Raw genomic sequence first — 21,600 nt, forward strand, 5'->3', positions numbered from 1 at the left:
ATCAAATATATCATATATATATATCTTAAAGAGCTGTTCTTTATAGTGAAAGTGTAAACAAGATCTTATATACTAATTTACACTTGCTACTGCCTGTTATGTTTGAGCATCAAATTTATAACTCATCATTATCATGATTAGTCATTATTATAATTGTAGTTGTGCATGGGACAGATAATCCCAACATGACATATAAACCACTCATATTTCAAACTAGACTGCTATGGAAGCAAGAGAAAAAAATTAATATAAAAATGGTATTCCACATGTGGATGGTCACAATTAGCTGTGTACCTAAGCTAACATAGAACTCCTAACATAATGTTGGGCTTATTGAGTTAGGTAATGAAGCTGCAAAGTGGGAGTTTTAGGACATCGAAAGCGTATTTAATACTTTGTTAAACAGACCAGGAAGTGAAAGACAAATCTTGCCAATTCTTGCACCATTTTCCTTATTTCCAGGTTCTCTCAGTATAATGTTGATATGCTTAATTAAAAACACTTTCACAAGTCAAATAACTCAGTGGATTTGAAACAGAAAATGAATGATCATTTTATTTTGCATTAAATGTTTCATTATTTCATGCACAATGATAAACACTAAAAGTAGAAATCTGAGTAATATATGTTTCCTGCCATGATCTCCTGGTTAAGGAGTCTTGATGCTAATATTCAAGAGGGAATATGAATTTGGTAAAATTCAAATCATTTATCTTTCTATCATGAAAGGTAACATTTTATATAATAAACATTTTTTTTTGTCTTCATTAGGAAGGTCTGTTAACAAATGACCATTGTTTGAATTACCTGACTCCTTAGGGTGAAATTCACAACCCTTAGCATTTACTTACAATTGTTAGTCCAACAAGCTTTAATGTCACGGGACTAATCTTAAAGATAAAGCTCATAGTTTCATCTATTATTGGATATGGTAATAGATTTTTTAAACATTTATAGACAACGAATAGGTAAGAAATGCTTGGCTTAAAAGTAGAAATAAGAGCAAGTTATAGAATAGAAATGTTTTGCTTCTGATCCTGCAACCATCATTCATTTTTCACCCACTCTCGGTTCAACTCACACTCACACAAACACACACACACAAATAAAAAACACAGATGCCTCAGGTAACCACTCCCTAACTTTTGTGCATTGTTCAGAAGGTTGTTTATGTCTATATAAACAAAGAGCATATATGTACTTCTTTTCTACAAAAGACGTTTTGTGAACTATGCTCTTTTTTCACTTGAAAATACACCTTTAAGATCTTTTTATAACAGCACATACATTCATCTTTTACTCTGCATATTTAACTGGATAAATAAATAGACAGATTGATAGAAAACAGACAGATAATGCACATATGAAATAAAAATTCAAATTACTCCTATTGGTGGGCATGTTGTTATATTACAAACTAATGTATTTTTGCTAAATGTAAAATGATGTTCAGTTTTGTACATTGGCCATTTCTTGAATGTGGGAAATATTTGTAGAGTATGTAGAGTCTATATCAATGGGTCAAAACTGGAATCTATCAAGCCGGCATGGTGGCACATGTTTTAATCCCAGACACTCTGGAGGCTGAGGTGGGTGGATCACTTGAGCCCAGGCATTGAAGGCTGCAGTGAGCTATGACCACACCATTACACTCCAGCCTGGGCGACAGAGTGAGACCCCAGCTCTAAAAAGCAAATAAACAGCAGCAACAAAACCTAGAATACACCATATCCAAGTAGTCTCTATACTTGCTGCATGGATTTGAACTCCTGTCTAAATTATGTAGAACGCTGGTTTTCTCTAGCCTGTGTGGTGAAGGTGTGTAATTTCAAACTTGGCTTTTTGCCAGTCTCATAGCCCAAACTGATATTTTACTGCAGTGTTAATTTACATTTTCCTCACAGTGAGAGAAGGTAAGCATCCTTTAATAAAACACCCTTTATATTTCCCTTTCTGTGAACTAGCCATCTAACTGATTGCCATTATTTTTATTTTGGCTTGTCTTTTTTCTATATATTTTTGGTAACACTTTGTATATCAGAGATACTCTTCCACTGTCAAATAGGTCATAAATACCTTATAGAATTTCACCTTTTCTTTTGGGTTTGCTTGTAGTATTATGTTGTTTATATATACCAGAGATTTCTTTAGTTTTGTCAGTTCGAAGCATAATAACCACGGTCTTCTCTTATAAAACATATAAAGGAATACTACTATGAGTGTTGTTGTTTAATAATATATTCGTATTTTGTCATGTATAAATGTTGACATTTTTCATGACATTTAAATCAATATGAAATTCATGTAGAAGTTCAACTTTGTTTCTTTAGATGACTAGTCAATTTTTCTACCAGTTAATAAAAAGTCATTCTCCCTCTGATTTAACATACATTTGTCATAAAGTGAATTTTCATGTGTCTGGGTTCATCTGTGACGTGTTTATACCTTTACAACTTTTTGTGAAGTGCCTGTCTCTACCCTGGGCCAGTTCTACATTTTCTAACTTTTGGGATTTACAATATGTTTAAATAGTTGATAGACTGGTACCTCCATATTGTTTTATCCTGCTCTATTTTATTTTTCATGGGTCTTTTGCTAATTAATGTCACATAGGAACAGAATTATAATTATTTAATTTGGTACAGACCTTAGTGTGTCTATGTTTATATAATGATATTCACTCGTACAACACTGACAATAATGATACTCACTGGCACAACACCACAAATGCGAACAAGGCCTTCTCAGCAGCCTTCTCATGAACCACATGGTGGCCTGTGCTTTGGGAACGTTAATGATATATTTCAACAAGCTCACATTTCCAGAGTACTCCTTGCATGGTGAGTACTTCACTGGTATTTTAGATGTGGAAGTTAGCAGTCATTCCCAACATTTAAAATCACAGGATCAGGACTCAGATCACATGGGTTTAATTCCAGGGCTGTGGTTTTCTACCTTTGCGACTAATAATAAATAGTATTCCAAAGTCTCCACTTCTTCATGTGTAAAAGTGAAGCTCCCTCTTCGCAGCATTGTCCTATAAAGTAAATGAGGCCGTAAGAGTGAAACCCTTAGCAAAACAGCTGAGGTAAATTTTAGATCTTACAATGCATACTCTATGTTGAAGAGTCTAGGAATTATTGAGAGTGGCCCAGTCACCCTTTTTTTCTAGTTCCTAGCAGTATACAGTTTCTTTTGGAAGAATCTTTTTGATAAAAGCTTTACCATCAAAAATCTGAGGAGTCTTTGATGGTTCTTTTCAGTAGATCTTTATTATGAGCAGCGCAACCATCGAGGCGTAAATTGGCCAGATTTCCCAGCTGAGTCAGGAGAGTGAGCCAGAGGAATGGATATTGGAATTACCATTTCTAGAGATGATTCCTGGATGAAATGTGGACGGGTCTGTGGGTTTGTTTCTGCTACTGAGAACATATATAACGTCTTCCCTGTCACCTCTAAACTTGTTGGTCTTCCTCTCCTTTATCTTGTGAAACTTTCCTTATCCTTCCAATAAAATTTCCTTTAGATGATCTTAGTCAGAAGTAGCTTCTTTACAGTTCAAAGAGATCTAACTGAGAAGACAATCACTATTAAAGATTAAATCTCTGGAGGATTAAATAACATCGTCCAGATCACACGGCTAGAAATGTTCTATGCACTATCATTAAACAACTACAGCTATGTTTAAACTGATGGAGACTTAGCTTGATATTTAAAAGAGGCATTTTTAAAATAAATCGTATCTGATTTAGACTCTCTGCAGGAAACTACTTTGAACTAAAAATTCTCATTCTGTTATAGGTTTTTCACAAATTATACTTGGTTGCATATTCTTCAAGAATATAATCATTATTATTTTTGTTAAGAAATATGTATTTCTTGTCAAGAAAACTGATTTCTCAGAAATACTGAATTGAAAACCTTCCAAGAAATTTTTATCAATTTCAGTTATTGTTGTAGAGCCTGATAATAACATTGAGCATTTGACTAAATATGAACTTCATTAATGGATTTATTTATTTAGTTAGTTATATCTTCATCTTCCGTTTCCAATGTGACCATTCGTTGTAGCCCAATTACAGGCTTTTTATTTACTATGAAGTCAGTCTCATTAATCCATTAATAAATAAATATTGACTTTATTTTCTGCAAACTTGTGATGCTTCAGAAGTCATTGTTACTTCGTTTTCAAAATGAGCTCTGACAAATCTTTTCTGTTGCAGAAATTGCAAAAGAAAAAATCAATTTAAAAAATCTTATTGATTTAATAACACCTGGTTTTAAGTTACCAACCTGGTTCAAGGCCAAATGCTCTAGATTCTCTAGCGACCTGACCTGACTATGTGATTCCTTCTAGACAGAACCCCTCCTTAGCACAGGTGAGTAGTTGACCCTTGAGGAGGCAGGAACTTCTTTTTTTTGAATCTGTCTCTCAAAATCTTATAAACAATCGATGAAACTTTAATCATCTTTACCATAATATATAATTTCTATAAACCTTCTTGTAATGTTTACAATACTGTATTAAGGAGTAGGTTAATGCTCCAAGAAAACATTGTTAAGCTAACACAGGGACCGAGATGCTGGTTTTGTGTCAGTGTGTCTTTGATATTAGTGGTTAATTCCTAGAGAAACTGAGCTAATTTTATCTCTTAAAATCAGTCATTGCAGTCTCACATGCCCACATCTTCCTTTACAGTCCCTGGGCCTTGAGGAGTTGAATAGTTTTAATTTCTAGTCCTGTGTCTCACGAACCCCCTTTATATTTTGTTTTAGTTCTGGGATACATGTGCAGGATATGTAGGTTTTTTAACATAGGTAAATGTGTGCCATGGTGATTTGCTACGCCTATGAACCCATCACCTAGGTATTAGCGACAGCATGCATAAGCTATTTATCCTGATGCTCTCCTTTCCCTGCCCCACTGACAGGCCCCAGTGTGAGTCCTTCCCCTCCCTGTGTCCATGTGTTCTCATTGTTCAGTTCTGACATAAGCGAGAACATGTGGTGTTTGATTTTCTGTTCCTTCATTAGTTTGCTGAAGGTAATGGCTTCCATCTCCATTCAGGTCCCTGCAAAGGACATGATCTTGTTAATTTTTATGGCTGCATAGTATTTCATAATGTTTATGTACCACATTTTCTCTATCCTGTCTATCATTGATGGACATTTGGGTTTAGTCAATGTCTTTGCTATTGCAAATAGTGCTGCAATGAACATATGTGTACATGTATCTTTACAGAAGAATAATGTATTTGTATTCAATTGAATATATCCAGTAATGGGATTGCTGGATCAAGTGGTAATTCTGGTTCTAGGTCTTTGAGGAGTTGCCACACTGTCTTCCATAATGGTTGAATTAATTTACATTCCCACCAACCGTGTAAAGATGTTCCTCTTTCTCCACAGGCTTCCCAACATCTATTGTTTCTTGACTTTCTAATCATCACCATTCTGAGTTCTGTGAGACGATATCTCATTGTGGTTTTGATTTACATGTCTCTGATGATAGTGATGTTGAGCTTTTTTTCATATATTTCTTGGCCACATAAATGTTTTCTTTTGAGAAATGTCTGTTCATGTCCTTTGCCCACTTTTTAATGATTTTTTTTTTCTTTGTAAATTTGTTTAAGTTCCTCGTAAATTCTGGATATTAGACTTTTGTCAGATGGATAGATTGCAAACATTTTCTCCCATTCTGTAGGTTGCCTATTCACACTGATTTTAGTTTCTTTTGCAGTGCAGAAGCTCTTTCATTTAATTAGATCCCATTTGTCAATTTTTGGTTTTGTTGGAATTGCTTTTGATGTTTTCATCAGGAAATCTTTGCCCATGCCTATGTCCTAAATGGTATTGCATAGATTCGCATAGATTCTCTTCTAGGGATTTTTGTTGTTGTTGTTGTTATAGTTTTGGGCTTTACATTTAAGTCTTGAATCCATCTTGAGTTACTTTTGGTATAAGGTGTAACAAAGGAGTCCAGTTTCAATTTTCTGCATATAGCCAGTTCTCCCAGCACCATTTATGATATAGGAAATCCTTTCCTCATTGTTTGTTTTTGTCAGGTTTGTTGAAGATCAGATGGTTGTAGATGTGTGGTCTTATTTCTGAGTTCTCTATTCTGTTCCATTGGTCTATGTGTCTGCTTTTGTACCAGTACAATGCTGTTTTGGTTATGGTAGCATTGAAGTATAATTTGAAGTCGGGTAGTGTGATACTTCCAGCTTTGTTCTTTTTGTTTAGGATTGTCTTGACTATATGGGCTCTTTTTTGGTTCCATATGAATTTTAAGGTAGTTTGTTCTAATTCTGTGAAGAATGTCAATGGTAGTTTAATGAGAATGGCTTTGAATCTATAAACTACTTTGGGCAGTATGGCCATTTTCATGATACTGAGTTTTCCTATCCATGGGGATAGAATGTTTTTCCATTTTTCGTGTGTCTTCTCTGATTTCCTGAGCAGTGGTTTGTAGTTCTCCTTCAAGAGGTCCTTTGCTTTCCTTGTTAGCTGCATTCCTAGGTATTTTATTGTCTTTGTAGCAATTGTCAATTAGAAGGAACTCTTCTTAAGGAGCAGTTAGCAGTGGATCTCACCACTCTGCATTTTCTAGTACTGTTCCAGGTCTTTTGGTTTTGATTCTATAGTACAATTTAATTATGTAAATGTTTTTGAAATCCTGCCAAATAAAAGTGTGAGGAAATAACTGGTTGATTTTTTTTTTTTCATAAAACTTTGCTGATTTCTCATGCTGGTAGTCAACCTAGTTATCCAGATAATTGTGGCCCTTTTGACTTCTCCTGAAGTTGCCTTTTTCTCAACTTCCTCACCTTTAATGAGTGTCTAGGTGTGTTAACTGGTGAAGGGAGAAAGATAAAAAGGAAGATACGAGAACTGAAAGAAATTCAAACACCAATCTATAGCAATGACTTAATATTTACTTCTGTAACATGCACATTTGAGGATGCTACATGGCATTTCTTGAATTAACTCTTTTCCTAATGTTCCACTTGAAGTTATGATAAGTTATGTGTATAATAAGGACAAAAATCATTTGAGGGTCAAGTTTAATTCTAAACCTAAATAAATTATTTATATTACCATATAACTAGCCTTATTCAGTTGTGAAAACCATCCAGCCAAATTCTCTGTCTCTTTCTGATCGAGAACAACTGGTCAATAAAGAAGCCAATTTAATACTTCAGGTTAGGGCAACTAGAGGGGAGGTAAAATCTCATAGAAGATAAGCCAGATTGCAACTCTACTACTTAATAACTATTACTAAGTTCCTCTGAGCCTCCATTTTCTCAAATGGAAAGGAATAATAAGATCCACCTTGGAGAACACTTTTGAGGATTAAGTGAGACACATGTAAAGCACTTAAAATTGTATTTTGTTCATAGATATACTTGCAGGTATTTTTCTCACATATTAGCACTTGCAAATTTTTCATATTTTATATTTTATTTTTTATTGCAAATATTTTTTTAAAGGAAATAGAAACTTACTATAGTTTAACCACATTAAAATAGGTCCTCTTGGTAATATTTCTAAAATTTAAATCTTTTATTGAAGATGGTCTTCCCAAATTCAATTTTTTAAAAGACCTCAACCCCAGTTTCTTACTGAATTAAAATGCAGTCTAGTTTTCTGAAGACATATAGGTGGGAGAAAGTCAAGGGTGGGAGAATGTTTAATGGAAACTGGCAAGCAAATTATTAACTCGTGGGCTTTCTTTAAAAAGAACAATATGTGCATATTTTGTTGACCAAATACAACTCTTTCTGTGCAAATACTTCATAACTTGGTTGCAGAGAAGACATGAGTCTGAAAACTCCTTTTTTACTTTTATACTAAAGCTGGATTTAAGCATTATAATGATTTGAATTATTCAATACCACAGATGTCCTCAGATCTTCACAACTGTTACAATCCAAGAACCCAAATGGAGTGAAAATGAGACCTCAGGCTCCAAAGAAATTACAACGATAAGTCACAAATATGTAATGGACAGATAAGAGGAAAAAAAATAGGATGAACATGTGATAGCTGGCATGTGGCAAGACGGAATCTGAGAAATGAATTTCATCGAAATGGAAGATGAAATAGGTGATACATTTTATAGTTACCTATTTTTACTTTGAAGATTGGATGGAGAAAAGCTATCATCTTCTTGGTTATATTAGGACTCAGCAAGTAGATATTCATCTATAAGTTAATTCAACCATTCCTTTAGCAACCATAATAAGAAGTGCTGTTGACTAGAAGTAAGAATGCCAGCTCTTTCTTGAATGAGAAGCAAACTAAAGCTATTTCTTCTTTTTCTGGCTGTTTGATCTCAGGCTAGCATGACTGTAAGTAACTTCATTTCAGTTTTCTTATTTGTAAATTAAGTATCCTACCTCATGAAGGATCACTGTAATAAAATTGCAAAAAAAAAAAAAAGAAGATGGGGGGAATAAAATATGTAAACAGATTTTAGTCCAATGCCTGGCACACAGTATGATCTAAAGTAAGTAATTGTTATCATTTCTGAGTTCCTGCTGTTTACTAGGTACCATAGCTAACATTTTATATGACTTACGTCATTTAATTTGCACAACTTTAGCTTTGTTGGGAATAATTATTCTTCTTTTAAAGAGGAGAAACCCAAGATCCAGAAAACTTACATAATTTGACCATGTTTATTCAGAAGTGGTAGAAATCTGAATTGAACTCATAGCTTTCTGTCTGATGTGGTTTGACTGTGTCCCCCAAAGCTCATGTGTTGGAAACTCAGTCCCCAGTGCAATTGTATCAAAAGATGAGACCTTTAAGACATGAAAAGGCCATGAGGGCTCTGCCCTCACAAATGGATTAATGTTTTTGTGGTGGGAGTGGATGACTTATCACAGGACAACTGCTTAAAGGATTTTCATTAAAACAATGTGTTGGGCCCTCTTCCTCTCACTCTCTCTTGTGCTTGCTTTTTTACTCTTCTGCCTTTGGCCAGGGGATGACACAGCTAGAAGGCTCTTACCCAGTGTGGTTCCTTGATCTTGGTCTTCCCAGCCTCTAGAACTATAAGCCAAATAAACATCTGTTCTTTATAAATTATCCAGTTTTGGCCAGGTGCAGTGGCTCAAGCCTTCAATCCCAGCACTTTGGGAGGCCGAGGTGGGTGGATCACCTGAGGTCAGGAGTTCGAGAACAGCCTGGTCAACATGGTAAAACCCCATCTCTACTTAAAATACAAAAATTAGCTGGGAGTGGTGGTGTACGCCTATAGTCCCAGCTACTCAGGAGGCTGAGGCAGGAAAATTGCTTGAATCCTGGAGGCTGAGGTTGCAGTGAGCCAAGATCGTGCCACTGCACTCCAGCCTGGGTGACAGAGTGAGACTCTGTCTCAAGAAAATAAAAAGAGAAAAGAAATTATCCAGTCTTTACTATCTGTTATGGCAGTACAAAATGGACTAAGACACTGACCTGCAAGTCCTTGCACTACCATTTCCTTTTGTTTCCATTTGTTTTTGCTATAATTTTATCATGCATCCCTCATTTGAAGGATAAGATTATTTTCTCTACAGCCATTATTAAGAGTTATTTAAAACTGCCTTATAATGCTGTTCTCTGGGGTTTTCTATATGTTTATCTTCTCTTCCAGAAACTTAATTGATTTCCCTTAAGAAAGAAAATGAGTCATGACGTACTTATCTCAGCATTTCCCCTGGGACAAAACGAATACATAGGTGCATAACAGCTGCTAAATAAATGACAAAATAATACAGCATAGGCTGTATTTTGCTACACTGTAACTCAGGTTAAGACTTACATTTAAGGCATCTTTTTATCTTCAGTACTTAGAATGTTTAAATGAATGAGGAAATAACACCCAGTTCAACTAAATGAGAAAATAACCCTAACTAGCCATAAGGAATGTTACTTCATTACAAAACCATCTATTGAATGAATTGTTTATGAAATATTTTCTCCTATTTAAAATTTTCTCATTTTCCAATAACTGACATATAACTATCTTTATATCACTGAAACTTCTAGAAATGGAAAAGAACGCTTGCATCAATCAACACTTGATTGCATTCAGGTATAGTAATTCTGATTACAGTAGCTTTGATACATTTTTATGTTTTAATTTTCTCCCTATATTCAAATTGACTTGTAGGATGTTCTTACAGGGAAAATAGAGCAAGCAGGACTTTTGACATAATCAATTCGATTTCAAATTTGGGTTCCACCTCTTGGGTTGTCCTTTCTTATGGGAGAACTATCAGAAAGAATGAAGGCTATTTTGAAGAGAATAGCTATCTAAATCACCTGCATTGGCAAAGAACCATAGTAAAACTGTATACATTCATACTGTTTGTGTGTGTGTGAGAGAGAAAATTTATCTTTAAATAACTACTTTTCAATCAATTAATCAGTAAGCATTTATTTAGTACATAATCTATATTGGGCACTCTGCTAAATGCTTTTGGAGACAAATTTATGACATAGTTGTTCCATATACTCTTACACTAAATATTTGATATTTAGAATTTTTCCTGACAAACGTGCTCCACCTGAACTCTTCTAACATCCTATAGCTTCTTTTATTGTCCTGCTATTTTTGCCTGTCTGCTCCCATGGATTTGTCTTTTTAGACCTTCTCTGGCTCTTCAGCTTTGATGTCACCACTTACATTATATAAGTGAATTGTGCCTTGCACAATGCCAGGATGTGTCCATCCTATATGACCATTGTGGATTTATCCCAGATGAATCTTTTCTCTGACTCTTTCTATAAATTATAGGCTTCCTTTTGAAGATGAAATAATTCACTGTCCATGAGTTAAACAATTCTGGGACAGGTGACTTCACTGGTCCTGCCTTAAAACATACTATGACCAAGCAGTATTTTATCCACCAACTAATCTTTCTCAAATCCAACCACTTCCCCACTTTTCAAGACACACCTTATTCAGCTCAGGTTCTAATATCCCATATACACCCTTCTCTAGTTTTCTCACTTTGAGATACTACAAACACTCTTCTAAGTTGGTGTTCTCCATTACTACACAGTGGCCTAATAAAGTGAGCTTTTTGGGGGAGTTGGTAATCAATACCTTTTAAGTGGGATTTCCTTTCTAATATTGTACCCTCTTCAGCCTAACTTGTTTTCAGAGTGCATGGTAACCAAATAATTTAAGCATTAAAAATTCTAATGATTACAGAATAACTGCACAACAGCTGCTAAATAAATGGCAAAGTAATACAGTATAGGCTGTATTTTGCTACACTATAATTCAGCTTAAGACTTACATTTAATGCCTTTTTATCTTCAGTAATTAGAGCGTCTAAATCAATAAGGAAAAACACCCAGTTTAACTAATTTTCATTGAAAATTCTTACGGTTACAGAATAACTACATTTTAAAGAGCAAAAGGAAAGAAAAAGAATACTCAGAAGAAAATTCCAAAACCCATAAGTAATACAGGTTCTGGTGTGGAAGAAATGCCTTCAGTTTTGAATCTGCAAATATATGATTCCATAGGTACATGAGCACTCTCTTTTCTCCTAGGTGTTCTACTTAACTTTCATAATTGCTAATCTCTGTGTCTGGCATGAATCTAAGGGTCTTACATAATTCATTTTGTTTAATCATTACCTCAAATAAGATTTTTATTTTTGTCCCATTTTATAGCTAAAAATACTAAGCCACAGACAGGTTAACTAACTTGTCATTAGGCATAAAGTTAGTAATTGATAAAGCCAGGTGGTATCATAGTAGAACTGAGACTTGAAGCCTCTATGGCATACTACGTTCTTGAAATGTATGTAGTCTTGTTGTCTTAAAGAGGCATAGGGGCACGCTGATTATGACCACATTTGAAACATTCACCAGATGGGTGATGAATGATTTATTCATCTTGTATTATAAATTTAAACATAATTTAATCACTGTCACCATTATCAATTGTGCATGCTAATTTATTGTATAATTTTATGTAAAATACATGAGCATCTTTTGTGTGAAAATCCTAAATATCTCCACATATTAACATAATTTAATGTTTTATTTGTATGCATTGTTATGTCAAACTTGAGTGACAAGTTGAAAATATATAATATATTTTTCAATCTTGATTATAGTGGTCAATATAAGATGGTTAGTTACTTTTTAAAACAAAGATAGATTTTCTAATAAAATGACTGAAATATATATAATAAAACTATTTTTTTCACACTGTCCTTATTTCCAAGGTTACTCTCTCAATGTTGTGATTTTAATTGCCTTTATGTTTATATTACTAGGCATGATGGATTAAAAAAACACATTTATGATTAAGATTTGAGAAGGTAGCTTATAATTAGTACAGTAAATTGCGAAAATACACACACATTATGGTTGTCAATTAATATGTAAAATTACATTTCTGAAGTAAGTATATTTTATAATTTTTTAAAATATTTGAATTATAATGTGACCTTCAACTTACATTAAATGTTTAAGAGCAATGTATTTCAGGAGGAATAATATAACCAATACTTATAATGCAGTGCTCATTTACTCTTGTCTGCATTATGGTAATACTTCCTGACTCCCTTGCCTCTTTTTCTTCTGAATTTCTCTCTACACTGGCAACAAACTGATCTTCATAAAATGTAAGAACAATATTAACCTTTATTTGAAATTCTCAACTGTCAAATAAGTAAAATTTATTACAAGTATCAAAAAAGGTGCCCAACATCACCAATTGTTTGAGAATTGCAAATCAAAACAACAAGATCACTGCCCATCTGTTAGAATTGTTGTTATCAAAAAAAAGATACAACAAAACATAATAGTGTTGATGAGCATGTAAAGAACGGGAGCCATTGCATCCTGTTAGCAGGAACTCATACTAATACAGCCATTGTAGAAAACAGTACGGAAGTTTCTCAAAAAATTAAAAATAAGACTACCATATGATCCAGCAATCCCAATTCTGGGTATATATCCAAAGGAATTAAAATCAGGGTCTCAACTAGATAGATATCTGCACTCCTGAATTAATTGCAGCAGTATTCATAATAGCCAAGATGTGGAAACAACCTAAATGTCCATCTACAGATGAATGGGTAAAGAAAATGTTGGATATACATACAATAGACTACTATTCAGTCTTATAAAAAAGAAGGAAATCCTTCCATCTGTGGCAACATGATGAACCTGGAGGAGGTTATGCTAAGTGAAATAAGCTACACAGAGAAGGACACATTCTCCGTGACCCCATTTGTTTGAGGAATCTAAGCTAGTTGAACTCAAAGAAACAGAGAGTCGAATGGTGGTTCCCAGGAGTTGGCAGGGAATGAATAGGTATTAGTCAAAGAGTACAAACTTTCAGATATGCAAGGTGAATAAGTCCTAGAGATATGCGGTACAGCATAATGTCTGTACTTAACAATATTGTACTGTATACTTAAAAGTTCACTGAGGGTCAATCTTATGTTACATGTCCTATCACAAAAATGTAATAAGGAGGGCAGAAGAAACTTTTGGAGGCGATGAATAGGTTTATAGTGTAGATTGTTGTGATGGTTCCGTGGGTATACACTTATCTACAAATTCATCAAGGTTTGTACATTAAATATGTAGAGTTTCGTACATCCATCATAACTCAATAAAGTTTTTTTAAGCAAAATTTAAACTTCCTTGCATGACCTCTAATATCCTCCACAATTGGACAACAGCTACCTGATATTTGAGTCATTCAGGCCATTTTTTTTTTTTGGTCTGAATTAATTATATATTTTTAAATCCGTGTGTTTCACTCCTGTTTGGCGTTTGCTCAATCTCTAGTCTGCAAATGCCCCGTGTTTTCTTGGTCCACTATCTTGAAACTTCAAGTTATCTACTTTGTCAAAATTAGTTATTGGAGTTTACAGAGAACTTTTTAAAAATCTCTTAATTTTCATGTAATTTTTTTCTCTCTTATCCACCTAAAGCATTGTTTATGTGACTATTCTGTAGCCTTGAAGGTAGAAAAAGGTTTTATTTATCTTTATATACCCAAGACAGAACTAACCACAGTGCTTTCAGAAATTAGGGTTTTATCAAATTAGGTACTACGAATTATTTCCCAGGATGGTTTGTAGACAGTATGGCATATATTATCGTCTAAAAATAACTAACCTCAAAGGGTTTATAAATTGCTGTACTATGAAAGAGAGATATTAAAATCAAACAAATTATTTAACTTCACATAAATAAAGCATAAAATATATTAGAAATTTTCAGTTTCTAAATATTAATATAGAAAGGAAAAACATGAAGCATATATATTTTTAAACAAAACTATTAATACAAGAAATTGAAAGTGAAAAATTTTAGTCTGTAAACTAAAAGAAACAAACTAAAAGAAACTAAAACTACAGACGTTTTAGTTTGTAAGTTTAGTCTGTAAACTTATCATAATTCCAGTAAGAAAGGCCAGATTTAAAGGTGGAATAATTATTTTTAGGACTAGTAACAGTTTGTTAAGATAGACAAATAATAACATAACATACATAGTAGCTAAGTTCAAGAAAGATCTAAACAAATGTCATGTATCACTAATTCATGAGTAGTTATTCTAAAAATTTAGAAATCAAATAAGAAAATTATATTATTTTCTTATTACTTAAATACGTTTTTATTACTTAAATATTATATTTATTTTATAAGATATAATATAATTTTAAATATATTTAAATTAATGTATATAATTACATATACATTTGGTATATAATTACATATCTGAAAATAATACACTATTGAAGGAAGCAGTAATAATAATACTAGTAATAATATTCACCCTTATTTCTAGTAATGTATATCATAAACAAGATATCTCCCAGGGAACCAAAAATAATGGCAGCAGTTTAAACCCATGCTCCCAAATACTATTTAAAATTTAAAACAGAGTATCAAGGATACATAAAAGTACCAAAACAACATTCTTTCAGCATGCCTGAAGACAAAGAAATAGTTCAAATTTTAAATTATCTGCATATTAAAAAAAAGAAGTAAAACACGAAATACCAAGAAGCAATATCTCACACTTTTGCCACAAGTCTTTGACATGAACAAGGTTAGTCCAAGAAAAACTCCATGAAAGATGGAAAAGAGGACATAGTAGTTTTTCTCAAATATGGCGCGTTACTGCTCCATAAAAAGTACCTCCACCGTTTGTATGCAAATATTGAAAAAGTGTCCTGGTAGATCAGAGCACTTAAAAACACATGCTGTTTGAGAAGCCCATCTTTGAAAAGTATAACCACTAGGGGAGAAAACTGTTAAATGGTATGAATAAGTATCACTTGGCAGTTGGATCGTGAAAAAAAATAAAAGAAGCAAATTTTATATATTAGGACACTAAAGAAAAAAACAATTATTGAATTAAGAATCATGTAAACATTCCAAATCCACAAAATGAATAGACAAAAATTAATAATATCATTAAAACTTACAAGAAGATTTCAGAAAACATGGAACAAACATACCTTAGCTGATAACATTCACCTATCCAAACTAAATTTAGTATATTTAAACTGATTTGAGTATATCCAGAATAGTATTTGGGAAAATTAGAAACCATCAATTACAAATTCAAATTTTTTTAAAAAAAGAAATAAATATTTTTTAAAATGTTGATTGAAAGAAGGTTGGTTGGAAGACAGGAACATAATCATCTTCAACATGAAGAATAATTTACAAAAGGTCCAAGGTAAATGGATTTGAATGAAAATTGAGTAAGCCTTTAAGGAAAGTTAACACCATAAAAATAAACAGAGGTTAAAAAAGAGGTGAAAAAGTCAGAGATAAAGTGGTAAAAATGGAAGGCTAATAAAATAATAACAACACAAATAATCAGAGGCCCTAAAAAACAAATATTTAAATCTATAATCCAAGACAACTCCCCAAAAGGCCTAAGTGAATATATTAAAAGGGAATGTGAGTATTTGTGCAAAATTAAACAACAATAATCAAATCTAAGACTTATAAAACTATTTAATTTCACAAAAGCCTCCAGGCAAAATATTGAATAACTGACTAGGACAAGGGTACTAGACTGGCATTGTCACCCAAACAACCAGAGAGCACCCCTAACTCCCAGATTTTGTTTTCTAAAGGCTTACCCTCCCATAGAAGAACCCAGAGCTCCTTGGAGAAATGGCTGACTTTCTGTTGAGGAAAGAAAAGTGCAAGATGAGCCTTGAAAATGCTGTGGTCCCAGAAAACAAGGAAGTGCTAACTGCAACTTTGGCCTTTTCCATTCATCCTTCATTGATATTCCTACAGTTTCCAATGCCCAGGAGTATGGATTTTTTTCTGTTCCACTTTCATTCAGTCTGCCCCTTCTGGCAGCAAATCTGTTGTTTTTTGCAATGTGAAGGTTGGTGGGGAGGGTAGATTAAGAGTAGGAAGCCCCCACTGATGAACTGCAGACTCCCTCCCATTATTCTTACCTGGAGTTCAGTGATGTGTCTTGAATAAAGGACTTTCAGTTTGTTGTTTGCCTCAATTTACCGACCTGGTTTTGATAACTTCATCAGGCTTTGTCATTAAGTTTTGGGAAGAGATTTTCATGTTTCTCTCTCTGCCATTCTGGAATCCTCCCAGTCTGAGTCTTTAGTCTTTATCTCCAGTTTCCTTGGCTGAAATGGTCACACAGAATCTTCTTGACTGTCATTTTTATTCAGAATGTATAACAAAATAATGATGGGAACAACTAAAAAGTACCTAATTAGAAGAAATCCAACAATCAAATTATTTATAATAAAAGCATCATATATGTAAAAGGAAAGGCATTATATTTATCTGTAGGTTATTGTTTTCTTTCAATCTCAGCTTGACTACGGACAACGTGTTGGGCACATGCCATTGAGTTTTATCTCTAGATCACAATTTCCTGATATAAAATAAAGGTGTTTGCCTAGATTTTCTTTAGACTTCTTTCATTCAGAAATTCTATGGTTCCATGAGAAAATAGCTACGATGTCAGTTTTTACAACAAATACGTAGGAAGCCTAAATAAATGTGAAGCCTAAAATAAGTGTGATGAATGTGTGAATTGCCCCTAACCTAGGAAGGAGGAGAATTGTGAATTCATATGACTATGTGAGAATATTAATATCGTAATCAATGTTCAGTTTGATTTGTATGCTGGTTATACATAACTAGCCTTAGAAGGTCAGTCATGAAAAAGGTTGTACTTGCCAGAAACCTTTTTAGTCAAGACATTATAAAAGGAGAGGATGTGAAAAATACTTAAATTATATGTTATATGTAATGACATTGAACTGGCAGGAGATAGGCTAATGTATGTTTCGGATATTGAATCTCAGCGATCCCCAGGCTGGATATTAGTAAGATTTGAATGTCATTAAGTTGAACAATTTTCCTTCAAAATTTTGCTTAAATGAATTTAATTTCCTTAATTAAAGTTACTAAATATAAAATCATTTGATAGTCAAAAGGTCAGAGGCTTGCTTTATTTTAAGAAGTGTAACACTATTCAACTTGAATGATTTATTATAATGGAAATTAAATCCAATGATTCATTTGAGAAAACTGCAAAAGATTATCTCTGGTATTTGTAGTCATTCTTAAACATTTGTACTTGATACTAAATTTGCCCCAGCTTTGGTCCCTGGGTTGTGACACAAATGTAATACTTGAAAATAATTATTGTACTGCATGCCCGAGACTAGAAAGAAGTCAAGTATTTCTAAATCAGACTCAAAAAGTGGCAATAATGAGGAATAAATGATAACTGCATGTATTCTCCACTAATTTTCTAAATATTTCTTTTCACAATACAGAGGAATTATGTGGCTGTGTAAAAATATATCATAAAACACATATAGAGTCAATACCAGTCAATGGATGAAGGGAACAGATTATCCTAGCAAGCCATTCCAGTAACTAGTCAGCAATTATCTATTAAGTTCCTAACACAGGTTTATCATGTGGTAAGTTTGCGATACATCACTGAGAAAAAGTAAAATATACACAGGTATAGATGGTAAATGATTTAGTTTAGGTAAAATCAAGATAGTGTTATGTAGTTTGGATTATCCAGTGTGTTTCAGGTGCACACAAGTTATCTGGGAATTTGCTGAAATGCAATTCTGACTTAGTGGTTATGGAACGGGATCTGAGATTCAGCATTTCCAACAAACTGCCATCTGATGCCAATGTAACTGGTTCGTGAACCACACGTTGAGTAGCAGAAGATGAAGACTATCTTCAATGTTCTCCAAAAGAATGACTCAACTTTTACAATCAGATGTTAAGATACATGAATTGATAATCATGTTTCTGAGGAGCTCTTCTCACTTCTTACTTTGTTCTTGATGAATCATGTTTTAATGAACTGAGAAAGATAATAAGCAATACATGATTCTTCCACATTATTTTCTGAATTTTATATTGTTTAATATTTGTATGTTTAGTTCTGATCTTCCCGAGTTTGAAAATGCATTGTATTCAGTCATTGTATTTCATACTTACTATTCATTTCTCAAACAACTAGCCCATTTGCTTTATAAATAAGTATTATTTGAAGAGGTTGAATGTCCACCAAATACCAAGGAGTTTGCTTTGCCAAAACAGTCGTGAGGAATCTGATTTAGATTTAGAAATGTTGAAAGGAATATTAAATTAGCCAAGTTCCAAATTATTTTTGTTTGGAAAATAAATCAATCTAGTCTAATACGTGTTTAAAGAAATAGAAAAAATAAGTTTTCTGAATTTAATTTTAAAATATTAAAATGTTTTAAAATGTTGGACTAGTATCCCCAAGAGTGTTTGTCACACATGTTCCTCATGTTCAGGTTCGTGTTTCTTGCCATGTACTGCTTTCTTTGCCATTGGTTGGACCGTTTCCTTTCTTGTATTGAAACATTTTAATAATGATCTGAATTCAATCGGTCTTGGCTTTCTCCTTTAACTCCCATCTTTTTTTCTTCCTTTATTGCCAGTTTGGGCACATGCCACAGTATTCCAAATCCTAAATATCACCATGCCATTTATGGAAGGATTCTCCTCTTAAGTTTCACCTTGTAAAATATTAGCATAGCAGAGACACTGAAGGGAAAAAAAAAGTAAAATAAAAATCAAAACGTCTTTAGTGTTTCTCTGGGGATTGGTAATCACTTCAAAATTGGTAATCACTGCAAATCACTGAAAATGTTACTCTTAAACAAACTGATTATAAACAACAGGAAGGCATGGGGAAGCTTCTCTAATGAATGAGTTCACCTTACCTCTCAGCCATCCAACAGTCAGAGGACCTGTGGGGAATTACATCCTCCCCACTCTGGCTGATTAAAAGGCTGACTCCTTCCTTAAGTTTCCTGGAAACCCCAGAAAGAGACACAGGTGGAGGGTCCCCAAAATAAAAAATATTACAATCTGGAGCAGGGTAAAGCATACTGAGAGAAATAAATCTTCCCCTTTGGGAAAAAGATAAAGAAGCGTTGCTTGGAAAATAAATATGTTTTTGTAGCATTCGGTACTCAAATTACCATGTTAAACTTTCAATAAAGTCTCATTAATTCAGCCGCATACAATTAAAATGTTGTGTTTCAATATGCAAGACAGGGACACATGAGGAAAATATTAAGCCAGATGACAGGACACCCAGGTCAGAAGGAAAGAAAGCCCCATAATGGAGTGAAGAGTTTTTCCTTGGGAAAAGGCACATTTTTCATTGTTTCTGTATTTCTAACAAGGAAGGGAGATCCAAAATTGTGTGAAAAATCTGTTTGGTTCAACAAAGTCCTAACACATACTACTAAAGGGACATATACAGAGAGAAATTATTCTGTCGATCACCAATGTAAAGCTCTTCTTTAAATGGAAAGAGAAGTGCAAGGGTCAGATCAGAGTGAGCAATTTGTGTTTCTGTTTATGCAATAAATGACAAGGGGTTCTAAGAAGAAGAAGAAAAAAAAAGCAACTGATATTTTCAGTGAAAACAATATTGTTTTCCTCCTCTAACCGGAAAATACGCAAAGAGGTTAGACTAATCTGATAGAAATAAGAGGTCAACAACTGGCTCCAGTGAAATGTCTGCAGGGTACTTCAAGTGAAATTAACCAGTAAAGCAGTTCAAATATATAAACACTTGGTTTAAATATGAAAGTATGTGTGTGCATGCTATGCAGTTCCATTTCTACTCATTGTTCTTTAAAAGTAGGCAGAATTCTGAGATAACCAACAAAATCTCCACACTTTGGTGCACAATCTCTGTATAATCCCCTCTCTTTCACTGTGGGCAGGACTAAAGATATGATAAATGTCACATGCATAATTAGATCATGTTTTATGTTAACGGTGAAGGGATTTTGCAGATATAATTATAGTCTTAATTCAGTTCATCTTGAGTTAATCAAAACTGAGATTATCCTAGGTGGGCCGGACCTAATCAGATGAGCCCTTCAAAAGAACTGGTCCCTTTCTGAAATCAGAGAGGTTCAAATCATGAGAGCAATCCTCCTGTTGGCTTTGAGAAAAACAAACAGGTAAGTTGTGAGAGGATCTATGGGGCCAGTTTTATGGCAAGGAACTCTGGGCAGCATCTAAGAGCTGAAAGTGACCTCTGACCAATAGAAAAGAATAAAAAATTGAACCTGTGTCCCACAACTGCAAGGAATTAAGTTCTGTCTACAATCTGAATAAACCTTATGAAAACCCTGAGCCTCAGATAGGACCCTAGCCAGGATGTCATATTGATTCCAGCACTGTGAGGCCTTGAGCAAAACCCCAGCTAATACATTCCAGACTCTTGATCTACAGGATCTGTGAGACAAAAATATACATGTTGTTTTAAACTTTAAAATGTTACCACCATTTTGGAAGACAATTCATCAATTCTTAAAAAATTGAAACAGTCTTACCATGCAATCATCAGTTGTGCTCTTTGACAGTTACCCAACTAATTTCAAAACTTAAGTCCACAAAAAACTTGTATGCAAATGTTCATAGCAGCTTTGGTGATAATTGTCAAAAAGTAGAAGCAACTAAGATGTTTGTACATGATCAGACTAAAGACTTTGTTAAACCAAGCAGAGCAAATTGTACTGCATTCATCGGATAAAATATTATTTAATAACTAAAAACACATGTGTGCACACACACACACACACACAAAGCTACCAAATTATGAACATAATGGAGAAATCTTAAATAGGAATTCCTATGTGAAAGAAACTAATGTGATAAGGCTATATACTGTATGATTCTAATTATATGAGATTATGGAAAAGACAATGTAGAGAGTGAAAATATCAATGGTTGCTATGGGTTTCAGGGAAAGGGAGAAGGATGAATTGGTGAAGCAAGAGAGATTCTAGGGATAGTGAAACAATTCTGTGTGTTACTGTAACGGTGAATGCATGACATCATGCATTTGTTGAAACCCATGCAATTGTACAATGTGAAGAATGAAACTTAAACTACAGACTTTAGTTGATAATAACACATCAGGATTGATTTATGAATTGTAACAAAGGTACAACACCAGTGCAAGCTGTTAATAATAGGGAAAATTGTGTGCATAGAAAAGGAAATATGGGAACTTTGTCCTATCTGCTCAAT

The sequence above is a fragment of the Theropithecus gelada genome, chromosome 7b (genome assembly GCF_003255815.1).
Source record: "Theropithecus gelada isolate Dixy chromosome 7b, Tgel_1.0, whole genome shotgun sequence".
In the NCBI taxonomy this organism is placed as follows: domain Eukaryota; kingdom Metazoa; phylum Chordata; class Mammalia; order Primates; family Cercopithecidae; genus Theropithecus; species Theropithecus gelada.